Raw genomic sequence first — 20,973 nt, forward strand, 5'->3', positions numbered from 1 at the left:
AATGCTTTATTACAAAGTTATAAACCAATATTGAAAAGAAATATGAGATAAGTAACAACGGATTTTTTCACAAAAATAAAAATTATGTACGCAATGATTTAGTGACGCATTTCAAAATGTTGTCCTTGCACATCGATACGAGCTAGACATCGACGTAGTACAGAATTTGTTACAGTACGACATTCCTGAAATTTTGTTGCATCTCAGTAACTGAATTAGTAATTCGTTGCTTTAAATCTATCTGGTACTCTCCTGTTAGGAAATCTACGTTGATACTCTCGTACGGCAGCTCGTGCATTTCCATCACAGAATCCGTACACGAAATGAATATCAGTGTATTCCTCATTTGAAAACACTTTTGGCATTCTGATAGTAATTGCTAGTTCACACGACGATTGAAATCTAACAGTTACTGTTGTGAAAGTAACAATCATACTGAATCGTTTCAACATAGTGAACATGAATACGTGTGAATACACATAACATAAACATCTTCGACCTTCCAAATTCTACACTATGTTCCGTTGTTACTTATCTCATATTCCTTTTCAATATTGGTTTATAACTTTGTAATAAAGCATTTCTAAGCAAACTCGATATAAGAATTTTTTCTTATTTCCACTAGTATTGGGTTGGCAAATAAGTTGGTTCGGTTTTTTAAGGTGGAATAAAATACAATTTTTTTGATACACGAAATAAATTTTAATCAATTATATATTGACCATTTTTATTGATGACTTCTTGCCATCTTTCCACCAACTTCATTATGCCGCGTTCGTAAAACATCTGAGGCTTATCGGCGAAAAACCAATCCAGGTGTCTTTTGACGTTCTCTTCATCCTTGAAGATTTTTCCGTTTAAAGAGTTTTGCAACGACCGGAATAAATGATAATCGGAAGGGGCCAGGTCCGGTGAATACGCAGGATGAGGCAAAACATCCCAGCCAAGACTGAGTAATTTGTTCCGAGTTGTCAATGATGTGTGAGGTCTGGCGTTATTGTGGTGGAAGACAACACCTTTTCGATTTATCAATTCTGGACGTTTTTTGCGGAGTGCTTGGTCCAATTTTGTTAACTGCGAGCAGTATATGGTTGAATCAATTGTTTTGCTTGACGGTAACAGCTCGTAGTAAGTGACACCTTTGAAATCCCACCATACGGAGAGCATGATCTTCTTCGGATGCAATCCTGCCTTCGAGGTTGTTTGTGGTGGCTCGCTGCTGTGTCCCCATGATCTTTTCCGCGTTACATTCTCATAGACGACCCATTTTTCATCTCCTGTCACTAACCGCTTCAAAAATTGATCGTTTTCTTGACGTTTCCGCAGCAAATCACAGATGGATATGCGAGTGGCCAAGTTGGCCTCGGTTAATTCATGCGGCACCCACACATTGAGCCGAGAAACGTATTCCAGTTGGCGCAAATTGTTTTCTACGCTTTATATGAGATATATTAAGTGCTGTAGCAATCTCTCGCACCGATTGGGATGGATTTTTATCGATGATAGCTTTGACATTACTTGAATCAATCTCGATCGGGCGACCGGAGCGAGGCGCATCATTGACGTCAAAATCTCCAGAACGGAATTTGGTGAACCACTTTTGACATACGCGTTCTGTTAAGGCATCATCTCCATAAACACGGCATATCTTTTTATGAGCCTTTGCAGCTCGTTTGCTCTTCTTGAAATAATAGAGCAAAATATGACGATAATGCACGTTATTTACTTTCATTTTTACAGCTACGCAGCACACACAATATTGATGTTAGTCAAACCAAAATTTACAGAAAGGTTATGTGAAACATGTACTTTTAAATGCACTCTGAAGTTGCGCGATAGTATCGAGAAAAACAAGAGTGAATTGGAAAGAAGTTGCACCGAAGCAAAAACCGAACGAACTTATTTGCCAACCTAATAGAATATGTTCCCGCAGTTTGTCGGTTAAAACCCGGGACACCCTGTAGAGTTCGCTATTTTTAAGAGTGAAACTATCAACTAATATCAAGTAGACGTATCGAATTTATCATTTAGAATCATGAATTAGATGTAAAAATCTCGATTATCGTTGAATTGTATCGAAAAAATGCTGTATTTGACAAATTTCCTTGATTTTGCCGTCATTTGGCACCGCCATGATGTTTTCGACCTTCTGTTTATGTGCATCTTTAAAGTACAACTATTTTATCCATCGATGGACGGGGTCTTAACTTCATTTCTACTCCCATCCCATTCCAAAAACAGATTTTTTCTCCAAAATACTGTTTTTTTCGTATTTCTTTTTATTAAGACAGCCATATTTGTTTTCCACGTCGACAAAACTCAAATATAACGACGGATTCGGAAAGAGCATACCCAAAAATAGTAGAATATACATTGTTGGTCAAATTGCTCATGATTTGATAGGCATTCAAGAGAGTCAAAAGTAAGCAGAAAATTTTGGACTTTCAGGCGTTAATGGGTTAATGTGTTTTACATGCGTCACATCAATAATCTTATTAATATCGGTACATACAAAGTCATAATTTATATAATAATTACAGTTATTAATAATAGTGATATTAATATTAATAAAATCGTAATAATATTAATAGAAATATTAATTAATAACATTGCAACTCATCGATAATTATATCGCTTTCAGTTTTCGATTTGCTGTCGTTTCCTAAAACTGCTGATCTACCCTTTGCACACTCTCCGCCGCATTAGCTATCCGCACATTAGCCTCCTAATCTCCAATCGCTCGGCCCGTGGAGATTTCGGAGAGCGGCAAAGCATCGCTGATCAATAAAGGAGACCGAGCGTTGCGGCCGTTGTGGAGCTTAATCTCGCGACTGGTCCCGCGTGATTGATTCGAACATATTTCCAGCTTACGCGCGGACCACGATCGATCTCTCTCAAAATCCCATCGTGAGGCTACAATTTGAACCTTTGTTAGCTTTTTGCACGAGATAATTATTAAGCTCAGATCGTAACAAGGTACAATTACTTATGAATTATGATTTTCACGTACAAATATTACACAAATTACTGGGGTTGATGAGATTGATTTGTACCCCTACGTTTTGGAGTATCTGGCGATCGCCTCGGTATCGCATGAAACCTTTCAATTTTTAACATCTTCAATGTTAAAAATCTTTGATGTTAAAAATTAGAAGGTCTGCCTTCACGATCAGTCGAGACAATGCCTTCCCCTCGCTTATAAACAGCGCCTTTCTCTCGCGAATATCCGACTATGTTCGAGAAGAGGGCGGATTCGAATCGCGCAATATGTCGCATAATTCGGCCATTCCTCATACCACATTCGCGAGCATGTGAGCTCCGAGGGAACGAAACTCCCGACATGTGTAGCCACGTGTGTATCGCTTGTAGTTTCATAAGCACGCCGGATACGCCGCCCTCCGACATCCGAGAATCAAAGTCACGGAACGCGAAATCGATTCGGGAGGTATCAGGATCCCATTGTTTGCGCGGGGACCGACGTTTTTCCGGGATTGATGGATGCTCCCGCGGCTGAGGCTGTCATGTACCAGGTATTCGAGAAAACGGTCGGTTTTCCGCGGCGCTACTCCACGGTATTCCGTGATATTCATTTCTTCCATGCGTTTAAGAGGCTCGAGGGTGTGTCTTGTATTGGAGACGTCTTTCAAGAATAAAGAGTGGAGAATCTTCGCAGTCTGATTGTAAATGCGCAAAATTTCTCTAGAAAATTAGGCGACTTTGCACTACCGTTTCTCGACGATGTTCCTCGACACAGCGCCGACTCGCTCTCTATAATCGCTCAGTGAGTTCACGCTTCACGAGGGAGACTTTTGTATTCACGAGTATGATAATGTCCTTTGACGCAAGCCCTCTTCGCACCTACAACCTCGTTCGCGCACGTGTCTGCATCATGTGCTCCTAACGGAGGGATGTCCGTGAGCAACCGGGAATACGGTATTCCGATGCTTCGGAAACGTCTCCGCGCCGCGAATGCAGGAATAATTTTACATATTTCAGCGCAGCTTGCGGAGCGGCAAAGGAGCTTACTTGTTGTCGCCGAGCAACATCGCTACGTATGCAAAACGCTTTTATCGAACGTTACTCCGATAAGATTTGTGTGTTAGCTTCTCTCTCTCGATATCGGCTTATCTGTTATCTATCCGTGTTACGTCTTGACAGTGTGACAAGCGATATCCCTCATTCACGTTCGAGATTTTATTATCAAGAATATCAGGCATCAAGATTTGGCGAATTGTTTGATCATGTATTGGCAAGATCTGAAATTTTTTGGTACCAATACGCTTGTAGTTATTTGTAATAACAGTTTTTTATTTGTTTAATCCTCGTTAACAAGGACTAAAGAATTACAAGAATATTAGCAACGAAAATTAGGACACTGTCAATAACAACAGAAAGAAACTTGCAATTACAAAAATACTTTCGACATCGTCAAAAATCAAGAAAATAAAGAAAAGAACAAGAGCTGTCGTCAAATTGACAAAAGCTTCCAGTAATCGACACTTGCTTAACAAACGAGAACTCTCGCCACGTTTGGCGCCACTTTTCGAAGCCGAGGGTGAATCTCTCGCCGGCAGAGAGCTCTGTCGTCGTGGGCGCCAAGTCGGGGAGGGTGAACCGCAATCGATTGCGATATATCGCAAGCAACTCCGACGCGTCGGAGGGTGGAGGCGCGTGCGCCCTGGCCGGACCGCGCGGATTGGCCGGCGATGATGTCATGCAGTCACCCCTAGGTCTCTGATATCATCTGCGGGCTTTTCTGCAGTCCACACCGACCACTCGAGCGGCGTAGCCGCATCATTCGAGGTATTGCACCTGTGTCTAACATCCACGCCGCGCTGTCCGGTCTGTGCCGACCGCGGACAACCCCGAGCATTCCTCGCAGCCGAGGGCATTTCGGAGCCACGCACCCCGCCGGCAAAGGTGAGTCCATTCCAGCAGCCAGCTTGTCTGCCTGCTGTCCTGCCGCGATTGTGTGTTTCATATTCTTGGACAGGAAACGCTGACACGGCGCGACGACGTTTCGCGCACGCACCCGCATGTACGCACACGTTCACGTCGGTACCACACACGCTTCCGCCTTCCGCGTACGAGCGCCTGTCATCCCCTGCCGTAACTCGAGTCCGTTCAACCCTCAGCGACATGAAATTCGAGCCAGCTGCGACGTTGGCGATCCCGATTGCACTGGACGAGTATCTTTGACGATTTGTTTCCCGGCTAAGAGGATTGAGATCTTCTCGACGCTTCGTGCAGGATGTTCGGAAATGTACATATAACGACGATATATGCAGCTCTCGCAATGAAAGATGTACTTGTGAACACGTGGGTGGGTTCTGTGGCTGGTGCAATCAGAGTAAACGCGTAGACGAACATGATTCATCTCTATCGAGCGATTTGTACCTTTGAAATTAACAGTTCTGTAATGAACGTGATATAAAATCAAAACCAAATTCCAAATCTCTCTCTCTCTCTTTCTGTCATACCTGTGATAACAAAGTAGAACCTTGTTGTCGAATCAAATTGTGAAGAATGCGTCGATTGCTTTAATATATCTTGCTTCTTTCTGTACACACAAATTTGTTCACAACTTTCTCTTGATTCATCAGAATGAGAGCGTTATCCGACCGCCGCGGGCAGCTTGACAACGCTTCATCCCTTAATCCCGTATTTCAAATCAGCGATTCCCACTGTCACACAACATTCCGATCCGCGTCGGTGAAAAAACGTCATGTCGACACCGGGTTGGGACGATTTTTATTTTTGGAAACATCATGAGCAGCAGCGCTCGTGGAACGGGCATCGTGCAGCCGGATCTCGCGGGAATAATTGCACTGCCATGTCGGAGCACGATGCATCCCAGGCCGCTGGCCGCGTTTCGCCGGAACGTCAATGGGACGTATGAGCTTGCAGGGATATATAGGACGACGATATCCGAGCGAGGGAGTTCAAGCAACTCCTCCTTCACCATAACGCATCGTTGTTTCGCGCTCGTGCATGAGAGAGCAACTTTAAAGCCGAGAAACTTTCTACACGGGATGCCGCGCTCTGGCAAAGCTGCCACGCAAGTATCGCGCTTTTATGGTTGTCGGCGCTATAGCTGCGATATGTTGAACGAATTGCCAGTGTTTCGCAATTTCTCTCTTCCTCTCTTTCCTGCTCGCTCACTCCGTACGGTACAGCGAGCAGCGCTTTGCGAAATTGTTATTTGTATTTGATGCACGTAACGTGATATAACGCGGATAGAATCACTCTCGGACGCCAGCGAATCGATATTACGACGCGCGGCGTTCACGTTTGGACTACTAAATATTATTTTTACGTGGTCCAAGATAAATTCGTAACGATGCAAACTTTTTATTTCATGCGGCGTTTCAACAATGCGACTTTTATAAATCGACTCTTTCGTCGTCGTTTTTCCGTCACAGATTATAAATAATTCCGCAGTGGCGTCGAGGGCGAAAACTGTGGTAAAAATATTATCAATTATTTTGGGCCGACAATTTAAACGCTTGGAAAATATTGAAATATCACTGCTCTGCACTGGATGCGCAAACCACGCCGCCCACACAGCCGTATACCTGTGAGTCCCATCGACATGCACGTGTGCTCGTTTGAGTGGCCCGATTGCGCCGGACAAAACTTTCTGCATTCAAATGGGAGTTATGGACCATCGGCGATGCTGCATTTCATGTGCAACGAAGCCCTGATCTCCATCCAGCAGTAATCGCATCGATGCGCGCTTAATACGAATGGCAATCCAGTTCGCGAACTTGAAAAGAGACCAAGTGCTAAACTAGATTCTTCTCTTTTCTTGATCATTATTGTTCCCGCATTTGTCATCCGTGCGAAGCACACGAGCGTATCGGATTCATTTATCGAATGCAAATTTGGCGAATCATTACTGGCCGAGCGATCGGGACGCATTATCTTCGCATGAATAGCTCGATAATTATGCATGTCACAGACAGTTATGGTACAATCACAGGGACAGTACGATCTGCTTTTGCTCGAACGAAACCAGCTCCGGAGGAGCGAGCACATAGTTGCACACACGTACATACTCTCGTTATATCTACAGGCATCATATCCTTGTCGCTGGCAAATGCAATTTGCTGACATCTTTCGCGGAGCGGAGTTGTCCCCAGAGTGCATATAGATACAACTTTTCTTCCGGAGAAACTTACACAACGTCGTTGTTGAAATCGAGGAAACGTAGGATTTCCACATAGTCGCACAGCAATTTTCGAAATTGCTTCCTCTATTTTTGAAGAAATATATATCTTTTATTGTATTTATTTTATGTTTCTTAGTTTCTGCAAATTGTAAATTGTCGCTTATTAGCAAAATATTTTTTGGAACAGAAAAAAGTTTTCTTATTACGTTATTATTCTTATCAACGCAGATTAGATATAATGATGTGACGCAAGTCTCTTTCGCGAGAATCTAGAAAATCTCAAAGTGTTAAGATGTAAAAATCCGCATTTTTTTTTTTATTATATCATAAATGATGCAGCGTGGAATCGCGCGCGGTGCTAATTCTGATATTATATCCCGTTTATGACATCGCAAAGCGTAAAACCGCGTTCACCGTCGATTTAAACGCCATAAAGCAACCGCCGAGGTTGCTTTCGTGCCATACGACAGCTGGTTGGCGCGAAATGTGTTTGAATAACACAAAACACTTTAAACCCATGTAATGTCTACGAACTTTGTCGGTCAATCTGGAATTGATTTTCGATAAAGAAAGAGAAATATTAAAGATTTAAAATTTCATCAAAAATGATAAAAGACTCTATAATCTAAAAGTGTAATTAAAAAACTCAGCTTCCGAGGAAGTGAGCTTTAAGGGAGAAGAAATACCGATAGAATTTACATTCTTCGTTTAAGTCCGCGCGAAGCTCTAAAAGAATTTTAATATTAGCTTAGTCCCGGCGATACGTTAAAATTCGTTGAAACACGACGAACCGCAAGCTCCCTCGATTTTCTCGCCGAGGAAAAATTGTTTTCACATTGGCCGACGGAACTGTGGTTAAAAAGACACCCAGAGTGCCCCGTGCATCCCCGTTGGGATCCGTTACGCATCGACGACGAAGGCTTGCGTCATGGGAATAGCGGGGTCCTTGCCTAGTCTAGTGCCAGCGACATATTTATAGCGATCCCCGCGTTCAAGAGAGGCAGGAAAAAAATATACGTGCACACGTATACGCACACGCGCGCATCGCGAATGTTACAAACCAGCCCTCTCACCCTTGGCACGTAAAAACGCCCTTGCATTTCGGGAATGCCATTCTCTCTGCTGTGCCTCTTCCTTCTCCTCGTCCTCCTCGTCCGCCACGGAACTCCTCGTTTTAACGTGTGTGCCCTCCTTTTGTTGTGCCGTGCCTCTCTCCGGCACGCTTTTGCGGCTTGCTGGCCGGCCTCCCTAAACTCTTTCGCGGTTCAACTTTTGAGCGCTCGAGCGTTAAAAAATTCCGCATTGCCTCTCGAAAACGGCGCTGCCCTTCTCGTTTCGTATTACGCTTGTCTGTAATCGGTGGACGGGGTTGAAAGGCCTGGCGCTCCGTTTGCAGGTAATTGCGACACGCCTCGTGAGTTTCGGATACTCGCGCGGCTCGGTCCAGCGTTGTTTTCGCTGATCCTGATCCCTCCGAGATTCTCGTCGATCCGTCGTTCGTCATGATGCAACAGGAAACCACATCTGACCCATCGAGAAAGATTAATTGTAATGTATCGTTCTACCGTCGACCAATTATTTGTCGCTTCGGAAAGCGCTTTTCACCAATCGTTCACCGTTTCCGTAATTCGTGCCCTATCATCGCCAGACGTAGTGGATCCGTGAGATAAGAAATAATTGCATCATTAGGTCGGCAAATGAGGGGTGAAGAAGGGGCGACGGGATATCTGAAGAGCGTTATCTCTCCGGTTATAGAGAGCAGTTTAACGAGACGAGAGAAGAAAAGAGGAAGGACGAAATCATCGAGCGAGCAAGAAAGATAGAAAAAACGCGAAAGAGAGAAAGAGAAAAGAAGAAAAAGAAGAGAAGAAGGAGCGATGTGGGCGAGTCGTGTTGGCCAATCAGAAACGCAAACATCGGGGCGCCGGGGACGTGGAATTCCTCCACTCCGTGTCGTTGTCTGGCGTTCCGGTTATCAACGTCGTCATACGGACACCCCCGCAGTGGTCCCCGTTTACCGAGCACCCCCCAACGACCCCGCAGTGCGGAAAGTTGCTCGCGGGAACTTGGGAGATCTGTCAAATCTTTGTACGTACCGTGCGCAGCTCGAGTTGGCGCGACTCCAATCTCGCTCCAGAGGCTTCTCGATCTCCCTCCTAGTTTTGAAACATGGTCCGAGGGATAAGGACTCGCAAATGCGCTCGTTAATCGAATTCGGGATGGGAAGACGACCGTGCACCTCTGTCGTAAATAATCTCCATTCCGGAGACCTCTGGAAACCTCCATATCCGGTCTCGATGCGCCTCGATATGCAACAAGACGTTCTCGTTCCGCGTTGAAATTGGCTTTTGCGAGGATGAAAAGAAGTGACCACGTCTTGGAGAAGGATAATTAATGAATAGGAAAATATAATTAATCGGATTTACGATATGTATACGGTGTAATTAATGGAAGAATCGTGCGGAAAGCGCGACACATACACAAACTCGATCCTGCCGCAGCTATTATTAGTTATTAATTATCAGTCTTCTACTCGGTTTGCACAAGAGAATAACAATCGCTAATAAAAAGCGACGCGCAACACCCACGCGTGCTCCATTGTGGATCGTCTGAATCAGCTATTTTAGCCGCGATGATCCGGCCATGATGTCATTTCTATCGATTTCGCTAGGCGGCGAAACGACGCAATAAAGCGGCGTGACTCACTGCGTCCCCGATGCAGTTGCACGGGGAGACCGGAGTGGTTGGATGGGGGTTGAGATCTTGCGGACCAGATCCAGATTGATGTGCTCGCGGAAGGTCCTTAACGTACCGTGTAATTCGGTTCTTCCTCGCGTTACTCCAGGATCGATCATTCGCTACGCGTTCCACGTCTAAGAATTCGGTTTTTCTGATTTATTTGGCGGTAGGAATACGTGTGTCGCGTTGCATATTTCACGTCACATTACCAAGGTGTCGATCATTCTTACGTTACTATCAATCGACTCGCGTATTTTATCTTTTATCGTAAATCTCACTTTGATCATAAATTACACATGGCATGCGGTTTCTGCTTGCTTGTATCATGTTCCTCGTGTTTTTCCGGGAACCACGCGTTTCCACCATCGATTTTTCATCAAAACTTTCGCGTGTTACGTTCTCAACAACGGTCCGCGACATCAAGTTTCGCGATTGATCCGAATCTTCCGAGGAGAGTTCCGAGTTTCCGCGACAGAAGTTTCTCATTTCTGATCGAGCACTTCCCGAAGGGCATCTCGCGACCGAATAAAGTGGCACGCGTTGGTAGTTTTAGTTTTCATGTATCCCGGTGAAATAGCTAGCCATCTGGCTCCCATACGACACTCGTGGCGCATCACATTGAGACTTTGAAGCGACCGCCGACTGGCGAGTCACAAAACTGTTATTTAAAATTCTCATCATCGCGCGTTACAGTCGCATCCGCGAAAAGAAGCAATAATCGCTGCAGGCGACGGCTTCTTTGCGTTCCCAACTGCTTCGTCTTTGCCATGCGAATCATATTAAATCGTGAAAGCGACCGAGGCATCGTGTGAGCCTCAAAAGCCCCGCGTCAAGGGAATTATCGCAAAGACGACGAAGCCGAAGGGTGACGTAGACAGGAAAGGGTAAGGCTTGCACGGCGCGAGCAACGCTGCGAGCGGATACGGGCGATCCGGCGATAGAGGTTGCACTTATAAATCGCTTAATCGCTGCTTTTCACGGATCAGAAACTCTAGAAAAACTTTTCCATCCCCTTCGGGTCTCTGTACGCTTGCCATCATGGCTTCTTTCGTAGCTCGCTCGCGTTGAGAATGCTCGATGCACACGAAAAGCGAAACGCGCTGTCTACGCGCGCTTCTTCATCACGCTAGAAGAATTCTGGCACGCTCCACGTCTTATAGTGGTTGATTCCACTTTCCTGCAAGCTGTTCTTCTGCCAGAAAGAGCCGTAAAGAAATTAGGGATGTTACGTAACTCTGCGTGGCAAGAAGCGTCGCGAACATTGTGGACTGTCGAGGCAGGTGTTTCTTCATGCTAATTGTTCCTCTTCATCAGCGGAGATCCTGAGAACATTTATTTAAATCCGAGTTAACATTCTTCTCTATTTAATTTATAGTTGGAAACTTGCCTCGGGATAATTACGAACGTCAAACGAGAGAGAGAGACGAGCAAAAAACACAGTTGACTTAACTCGAGCGAATATTACTTCTGCGCACGAATATCACGAAAAGATAGCTTCCGCGAGTGTACATTTAAATGTTCCAATTAAAAGTCTCAAACGAAATATTGATCACAGAGTTTGCTCGGCGAGTAAGCAAATGGTTTTAAATGTTAATGTTCGTTTCTCGCGGCTGTCTGAATCTTTCCTCAAAGTAGAACTAACATCTATAAAATGTTTCTTAATTATCACGAGGCATATTTTCTGAGGAAAATCTCCTTACCTTTCAAGCTCTGGATTTACACCGAACACACACTTGTATCTTTCTTTCATCGATGATAATTGGATGATAATCGATGATTGCAGTTTTTATATCTATATTTCTGGTATCGAACATTGCGCTTGAATATCGCCGAGAGATCGACGAAAAATTAAAAAATCGCTCCATTGCCGAAAGAAAATCGCAAAGCCCGGCGTCTGGAGCTTCAAGCCTCAGGCTGCTTGCCTGTATTTGCGCTGATGAGATTCTGCAACCTGGTGCAGGCAGCGCACCCTCCAACCCTGTGCAAACCACATATCGCCACCAGGGGGGATATGAGAGTTTCCATGAACGTAATGAGCACTCGATGACGGTTGTCAGTATGTTAGCAGTATGTTACTCCAATCGTGCACACGTTGGGGACGTTTCCACCATCATCCAATTAACTTATAACACGACGGGATGTGTGCAAACGTCAAAACCTGGCCGTTCTCCAGAGTGGTGACGAGTTTTGCGCTTCGTTTGAGTTTCGCAAACGTGTCGTGGATACTTTATGACAGTTTTGCCTTTCCATTTCTTTCTTCTGTGATCTCTCCGGCGTGCGGAATTCCTCTAGGCGGATATACACGCGCGAGTACAACGCACGATTGTCGATACGTGCCATCCAACGCGCGCAATCGCAACCCCTGCTTCTGATTATATGCCGGATTCATGTTCAGCCCTGATGAACAGGTTCATAGTACGAAAGGGCGCGCACACACGCATCATCCCTGGCAACATTCGTGCGCTTATACAACACCCACGACCGACGAAGATTAAAGCGATCGCCGACATCGATTGCGCTCGCGATTAATGCTTCGTCTGCCGTTCGCCTCGCCTTTTTGTTTATCCTGCGGAACGCGCGATTCCGCATTATCGACGTGCACCCTCCGCTTTTCGTGCTCTCCTCGAGCCCCTTTTTTCATTATTCCGCGGACTCGGGCGGATTGGCATCACGTTTTTTACTTTTTTCAGTGCCGCCGAGTGTTTTCCACGTGCCGCCGTTTTCGATAACTCATCAGGCTCCCATTTTCGGATCCTTTCGATAGCGAATCTCGCTTCGTCCGTCTGCCGCGCTGTATATCGCTGTATATAAAAACGACAAGAAATTATTCAGCGTAACGTCGTAAAAAATTTTGTTAATAAGCTGCCAGATGGCATGATCACAAGAATAACAAAACGTCGAATAATCGTTACCAGGAGCTGATTTCCCCCGTTGAATCTGCCACGTGGAGTCCCGCCGTATCTCTCCTAATTACGATGCATTCGGACGGCTCGGCGGACGCGATGTTAATTTAATGACCCTCGTTACGCGGAATGAAGCCTTCACTGCCAGATCATACATACGTTGTAGTACACCGTACGCATTCGTCCCTCGACGTGAGTCGCGTTTCTGGCTGATTCATCTGGCCGATCCATTTCAATTATTTTTTCGTGCTTTACAACTTTCGCGCGACGTGATTCGACATAATTCTGACAACTCGAGGAAAGAAACGGAGGAGTAACGAGTACGCGGATCCTCCGCGCGTAACATCCATCACGGATGAGCGGGCGTTCTCCGTGACAATCCGTTATCCATCTTGCTAATGTTGCGATCCTCCCCCGCTGATTATCATGCCGCTGCCCTGTGTCGTTGCATCGCAATGAAGCGAAACCTTGAATAATGCCCGGATATTTGTTCCCCCCGTCGAGTGGAGGAACACGGGAAATCGCAGTGCCTCATTTCCCTTCCAACTCACGTTCCATTCTTAAGTCTTCCGCCGCTCTTTGTTCCAGTCTGCTGTTGTCGAGAGAGCGCGACCGATTAAAGGTGAAAAAAGGACCGCAATCCATTTCGTGAAACAAGCACCGGGCACGTGCAAGGAACATCGGCGATAACCACCAGTTGAAGTAACTCGGACACGATGGAGTTGCGTATAGCCGGTCTTGGTAGATCATTTATTAAGGCACAAACCGCCTGCGATGCCCTCCACTGGAATAATTATTCTGACCATTGTTGGTTTTGGTAGATCACGTTTCTGGATCAATGGTGATTGTTCTAATGCAGATTCCTCGATTCATGCGCGTGCTTAAACTCGCGATGGGGTTCGGGGAGCAGGTCGAGCAATGCGAAACGAAAGTGATGGTGCCCATGTCCCGCAGCCCTGTCTACGGCCCTATTCTAATTAAGCAGTATCATAAACGCGCCAACCCCGCGCATATGCTCGTTCGTACGCTCTCCTCCCCGCTGGCTCTCTTTCTCACCCTCTTCTCGTCACTCCCATTCGCTCCGACTCAGTCATGCATACGCGAAATGACTGGCATGTCCCAGGAGCTGTTTTCCAATTGGCCAGTGTCCATAATTGAAGCCAGGGGACTCCGTGCCGCTCCGAGTGGCGTACCTTAAACACTCGTAAAGTCGTGAGAACTGAGACAGAGCGTACATGCCGTCACCGAGATCGATGGCAGAGAGGAAGAAAGAGAGAAAGAAAGGGAGGTTCTTGGCGAATGGAGCACTTGGCGGAATCGAGACAATAGATTTAAGGTATCCCCGGGAAACCCCGATGAATCTTGTCGCACGCGCGATGTAGCGGTCAATTGCCGCGCGAGGACTCGAGCTACATATACCGTCGTCTCGCGCGGGAAATCGTCCATCCCTTCTGTCAGGTCGGGCTCATCTACCCTGAGTGTATTCGGAGGATTTAGCGGAGGCTCGCCAGAAGTGTTTGCTCGTGCCCGGGCACGGCGGGGCAAATTTGTTCAAGGGAGCTCGCTGATTATCCGTCGAGAGGGTAAAAAGACGCCCGGCCGCCCGCCAAGACGCTTATAAATTGCTGATTAAGGGCGACCGCTCCCGTTAATCGAACACTCGTGCTGCTCGGCGCGACGCAGTTGAGAAAACGTGCAGACAAGCGCACGTTGCGACGACTGAAACCACGAGCTGACTGTGAATTAACGAGGACACGTTACGTCAGAAACAGTAGTTCGCGTGGACAAAGTTGTTTTGACTTGTTTGGGGGGATCAGAGCCGATTAACGCGCACTTCGCGTTACTCCGCGGATTTATCAACGTCTCGCGTGTTTATCGATCATGTGGCCGCGGCGCCGCGACGCGAGGAAACTTTTTCCATCAAGCATAGAATAACGAAGTTTCTCACGGCGAGAAACGAGGCACGCGTCTTGCTCAAACTTACGCGACGGGATTCGATTCTTCGCGGTTGTACGTGATAATACTCGCGTCACGCGAAGGCTCGCCCATGAAATTCTCCCATCTCCCATCTAGCGTAAAAGTATCGGGCTTTTTCAGCCTCATCGAATGCCCAACGATTTGTACGAAAGCTTCTTCTCGCCGGCGATCTTTCACCCTCGCATTGGCCGCACCACCAAGCTCATGGAGGCATGGCCGTCTCCCGCTTCGACAGCTCTACGACTTCCTCCGCGAGGAAATCGATTTTCAACTCGCGTTACGGTTCCATTCAGCGCGTTCACGACGCCTCCATTTGCGGCGCCTTCGCAATTTCAGCTCGCGGAAATTCGTATCGCGATGAATAAGAGCGTGGTCGCAACCGATTCCGGACAAAATCCGCGGATTTCAGCCACGGTGTGCTGTGACGATTTTTCCTTGAAGCAATTAACTTCGCGACGGGGCATTCAGAGACAGTGAATTCAGGGCTGCGTTATTAACGGACGCGCGATTTCTTCAATGCGACGTGGAGAGAAAGTCATTACTGAAACAACGTCATGTGGCACGTTATTTCGTTCCTTTCGCAATTTTTACATGGAAATCGAGTGCGTCCAGGGTGTGCAGAGCCCTGTCGCGACGGCGACGGCATGACGAGTTTTCTCGTTTTGACGTAAACATGGCAGGAATCAGGATGGGCGGATATCCTCGTCGCGACGATCACACACACTCAACGCGGTCCGCTCGGATGGAAAATGCCGCTGGGGTGACTCTTCTTGTGCTGCTTTGAATATTACTCTCCGGTGGCGGCTGCTTCCTTCCTTCCTTCGGGAAGTATTCTTTGTCGGAGTAATGCGCCTTTCTATGGATAAGTAGACGGCAACGTCACGTCAAGGTGTCAAGTAAATACCGAGGAAACTATCGACGCGACGTCCCGGCGAATTCACATAAATCGACGCAGTATTTTTCCGTATTGTGCAACACCCCAGCATTTGCGGTACTCCTTTTAGATTTTTCCTACAAATGCGATTCGATTCGACCCTGCAGCACTCCGACGTCTGCAGCGTTTCTTCCAGCTTTCTGTGAATGCGATTTGATCCGACAGCTGAAAGGTACAAGCGAGCAAAAGTCAGTTTTCCTGCGAATTAATTTGATTTTGAATTAGCTGCAAGGCATCTTAATAAAGTTGAGCAATACGGCGATTGCTATAACTTATCCCAATCATGCAATTGCAACGCGATCACGTGCAACGATAGCACCGCAATAATTCAGCACGCATTATACGGACGAAGATCGCAACCTCCGCCACGGCGATTTATGCCCGACTAGCCCTCGCTTCGCCGAGGGTTTCAATTATGAACTAATTACGCAATGTATACGCGTACGGAGCAATTACCGTATACATGGCAACACATGCCGGCCGTGTCTCTCCCGCTTTGAGCGTGTGAGCATGCTGAATGCGTCGTTAACGACTGTGTGTCGCCATGTGGCGTTACACCAAGGGTGAAAGGCGGGGATGCATCCCTTATACGTTTTCGGGAAAATGATTTTGTGCTGCTCTCATCGACGAGCAGCCGGTGCGTCTCCATCGAAATTCTCCCATCGTCATGCGGATCGTTCACGTTGAGATTTCGTTCAAGAGAAAAGCGACGTTTGCATCCTCGAGGTCATGGTGGCGAAACGCGCTTCATCCCCCAATGCGCTTTCGAGCGAGTTGACTTTCCTGTCTATCTCCGGGTATCTCTGAGATTCCGCGAACCGGCGGGATCCCGTTTGGCTTTCCGCATCGACAAGCTCGCGGAGACGCTCGCGGTGATTGCGGCATCCGGAGGGCGAATTCCCCCTCCGTCCCCGGCCTCCTGCCATCTCACCCCCGATTCTCTGCTCCAAGGATCGAGAGGCACGCGTTTCCTGCAGCTGCAACTCGCATTCCCCGTTCGCCTTAATTAGCTTCCGCCCGGTAGAAGTCGCCAAGGGTAAGACGCGCTCGTGGTGTCGTAAAAGCTTTTAAAGCTTCCCCGTGGAGTGGGGGTGGGGTCGCCGTGAAATTATTCCCGGGCTCGTAAACGTCACGCTCTTCCGCGTGGGCAGCAGCCGCAAATGATCCTCTGTCGTTGCGCTCGAGAAGGAACGAAATGTCGTGGCCCGATGTTCGAGTCGCTTGAGGGATGGAGGAGCTCCCGTTGGAGAATTTATCGTGCCACTTGCGAGGATTACGGGGCAATTCGCGCTTCGCGTTCAGCACGCACGAAACGCGCCTTTGATGTTTCGCCTTTTGTATGCTACTTAGCCTGCGTTTGTTACGTGTATTCGCGAGGGAAATTTTACTGCTTCCAGTGCCGTTCGCGAAGCATTCAAGCTCGTTCAGGTTTGATATAGGATTCAAATGGAGCATTTCTTGATAAAACGGATCATTCTTTTTAAATAAACTTGGGCTTAATTACTAATTCACGATATTTCTTCGCGAAATATACAAAAATCACATCTACAAAAATTGTTGTTTATATTTTAAATCCACCTCTCATCAGTCTTGTTAGATCGATGGATGCATAATTGAATCTCTCAACATGGTTTTCTATTTAAGCTCCTATTGCAAAGAAAGCAAGAAATCCTATTTAAATCTCGCTTCGATTACGGTTACCGGCTCGAAGTTTTCAGCGGAGATTTGTTTGTCCGCAACTAGTTCTTGAAACTTCATGCGTTTCTTAAACATCGCTTTCCTCATATGGGTTTCGTCTCCTCGATAGACGTGGGGTACTAACTCGGAATTGGGGGTGGCACACCCGGAGCGGTGCGGCGCGCATGGTTCGTTTTACCGATCCTGCTTTTCCCCTTGACATTCGACGCCTCGCCGCGTCGAGAGAGAGAAAGAGAGAGAAAGAGGCTGCTCGAGTTTTAAAATTCTACGGATGAACACGATGCGAAATCAATGCAGACCGTCAAATGTCGTAAGGATGGGGATCCTCCGGCAATCCACCGTCGCGGCGATCTGCTTACGCGGTCACGTGTACGCTCGCAGGTGCGTACGGGCACGTTTTCGCATGCACGCGGAGTTCTTCGGAGGGATGTATTGCGGATGTGACGTCACGCTCGGTTTGGACCCGGGGCGGCGTGATCGAAATTCAGATGAGAGAAGGCCAAAATATCGTGGCTGACATATCCGGACGGGATACCTCGCTTCATCGTTTCGAAGATGGAAATGCGACCCTCGGCTCGTAGCACATTTGAGTCACATCGTTGCAAATCGCTGAAGATGCATCAATGTTGCAGGAGTCGTCGTCACGCTGCGGTCGTCGCGTCGTTACTTGCTTTATGTCATACAGAAAATCGATATCACATCAAGCGCGGTGTCGTCAAATGCAAGAAGATTATTTTATCGTCTCTTCTTGGTATCCTGTTTTTACGGTATCTCTTTCATAGCAGTAGCTTATCCATTATCGATCTGCGTCAGGTATTTGTTATCATTCCGCAGAATATCGCTTTTACATCCTTAGTTTTATGAGTCCCACATTTCCATCAGATAATCCCATTAAATCCCTTTCTCCTATCTTTTTCACTTTGTCGTCGTCACGAGACGTCCACCCCCTCGGTATACTCATCGGCTTATCGCAGATTCGTAATCTCGCCTGACCTTCACCCTCGCACGATTGACGTAAGGTGCGTAGGCTCGTGCCGTGTAATGATAATTCATGGCAAACGTTATTCATACCAGAACTTCGTCCGAGGTTATCGCGGTAGAGTTTACCCTGGGGGCAGTCAGGAAAACGCACCCCTTGCGGGCAGCTCGCTCATTCTCTTTCTCTCTCTCTCTCTCTTGTTGTCTCACGTAAAGCCCAGTGCCGTCCTTGGCCATGCAAAGCGAGCCAGGGGTTGTTAGATTAAACTCCAGCCCCTCGCGACGCCCCGGATGCCTCTGACGCCACGACGGGTTAAAAACAGACAGAAAGAGTATGACTCATCCCCTCAGTAACGATTCGAACGACGCGCGAGAGCAAACAACAGTCGAACAACAGCACGATAATTCCTCGAGCGATACGCCGTGAACATTTGACCTTATCCATTCTTGCTGAGAAAATTAAATCCAAAATTGACATTGCCCTGAAAGACAAAACAAGAATATTAAATCGTATTTTTGTTTACAATATTAAATAGAAACTTTGTTTTAAAATAGATGGATCTTGAACACATTATTTTGGTTGAAATGTCAAATCTTGTCGTAAACGGGTCGATCGATCGGGTCAATTGTGACTTGCGTAGCTAGGTCACTGACAAATTTCGTGTATCACAGAACAAAGAGACGTCCGCGTCGGATATCAAAGGGGTTCCAAACAAGTGGGTCCACAGGGGTCGATTTATTCCGCTGCCGGAGGAGTAGACTGCGCGGATACATTATTACGAAAGGGTACTGGAAGGGATTCCACGCCGACTGGCAACGTCAACATCATTGGCGAGCTGTTTTCGCATGTGTCTTCATAAAGCGATGATGACATGCGAGGTACATCAACAGAACGATCAATTTGCTTTTTCTATAACAGAGATTAAAATGTTAGGGACGAAACTAGAGCAGTCAAATGATCCGTACTATTTTATTACGACAATATTACCTGATTCGCGAATGGAGAACTCCTCTGAGTACGATTAGACTGTCGTCGCTCGGTAAATTTCGCAGATACCTGACCCATTTCGAATTCCTACTTCGTCGACGTAGGCGGTCATAAAAAAAGCGATGAATCCGCTACGATATCCAGTTAGGAAATATTTGACACCGGCGTAATCCAATCGTAAAACTTTCAAAATCGACGAAGGAGGCGTCCTTGAGATGTTTAAAATTTTTCAGTTCTCTCCGAGATCTCGCAGCTCCAGCACCCCGTCGATTATTCCCATGGAAACTCCCGCGAACTCGGACGAAGCCTTTCAATGGGGGCATCAATCTCGCTGAAGTGCGCCTCGCTCTAATATACCGCGCGGTTAATTATTAGCGTCGACAAAGGAGCTACCGTGAAAACTCGTCGCTGGATCAATAGCTCCCCGAAATTCCGCCGAAATTTCTCGATAATTGTCGTTCCTTGATAATGAGACGAAATGCGCGCTCCCGCCTCGAGAAAGCACTTATCCTTTTAATCTCCTAATTACGCGCCATGACGGACTCCTCCGGCTAATTCCCGGATCGAAAGTAGGGGATTACGTTCCCCGCACGGATGAAGTCCCCTCTCGGGCCAAAAGTGTTTGTTCTCCACCTACGTACACACACGGGATGCATCCATCGACCGGCAGTTAGTTCCTCTAGCGGGCATTCTCTCTTGAACTAATGAACCATCTTGGATTTAGTAGTTTCCTCACGGAGCGACTCTCATGCAACGAGGGATTAATATGAAACAAGTGAGATCTCTTTTTCAAACCAGACGTGTAACCGAGAAGTCGTTTTGCTTTGATGGAGGCCATCAGTGGTGCAATGAGCGGAAGCGAAGATGCGAGACGTCCGATCTGAGATTTCCGTCTCTCAACGAGATTCTCTCTCTCTTTTTCTCTCTCTCGATGCTCTTATAATTAACTTTCCTTGAGCACACCTAATCCAATTTTAGCGCGTATAAAGGGGAAGATAAAGGTTTCTCCTCGCGCGCGGGAAGAAAAGAACAAGTTGAAGAAAAGGAGTTTCGTGGACGAACGCACTTTGTGTTCGCCATGTCGTGCGAAGGTCCACTTCGAGTTTTTGCTCGGGAATCTCTTCAGCTATCAGCGCCCAAGTGTCCGTTGGGGTTGATCGCAGCATAATAATGGCCGAAGAGTTCTTCTTATCACAGTGCTGCGGTGTTTCTTCTTCGATACTGCTTCGGGGATGCTCTGGAAAACGAATTGGAAACTGTAGAGCCGCGTGGAAAAGTAATGGACGATATTTTTCCGTCGCGACGACATTATATCGTTCGGAACACGAAGATTCTATTAGTACGTAGACATCACATATAGGTATAGTACGATCGCGTGGTGAGCAGCGAACAGGGAACAAAAAGATTGAACGTGCTAGTCCTGTTTGGTAAATAACTTTGTCGATACTCAGAGAAAAATTAATGCTTTGATGATGAAAGAAAATGACGTTGTAAAAATGATGACATTGAAAATGATAATGATAAAAATAAATGAAGTATTTAATCTATGCGACTTTTTCAACTTGCTTTTTCGCCAATACAGCGT

At 46.6% G+C, this 20,973-nt stretch overlaps 1 protein-coding gene across 2 annotated transcripts in view; it reads left to right on the forward strand.

Moving 5' to 3' along the window:
• Nucleotides 1–20,973, forward strand: part of LOC105278518 (probable serine/threonine-protein kinase DDB_G0267686) — a 133,263-nt gene that overhangs the window by 50,317 nt on the left and 61,973 nt on the right. Inside the window, exon 1 of one of the 2 annotated variants that reach the window (XM_011337667.3) lies at nucleotides 2,006–4,920. The exons of the other annotated variant lie outside the window; for it this stretch is intronic. The gene's annotated coding sequence lies outside the window, so the exon portion shown is untranslated. Of the gene's footprint in view, nucleotides 1–2,005; nucleotides 4,921–20,973 lie in introns of those variants that run through there. 2 annotated transcript variants of the gene reach the window in all.

This window comes from Ooceraea biroi, chromosome 1 (genome assembly GCF_003672135.1).
Source record: "Ooceraea biroi isolate clonal line C1 chromosome 1, Obir_v5.4, whole genome shotgun sequence".
In the NCBI taxonomy this organism is placed as follows: Eukaryota; Metazoa; Arthropoda; class Insecta; order Hymenoptera; family Formicidae; genus Ooceraea; species Ooceraea biroi.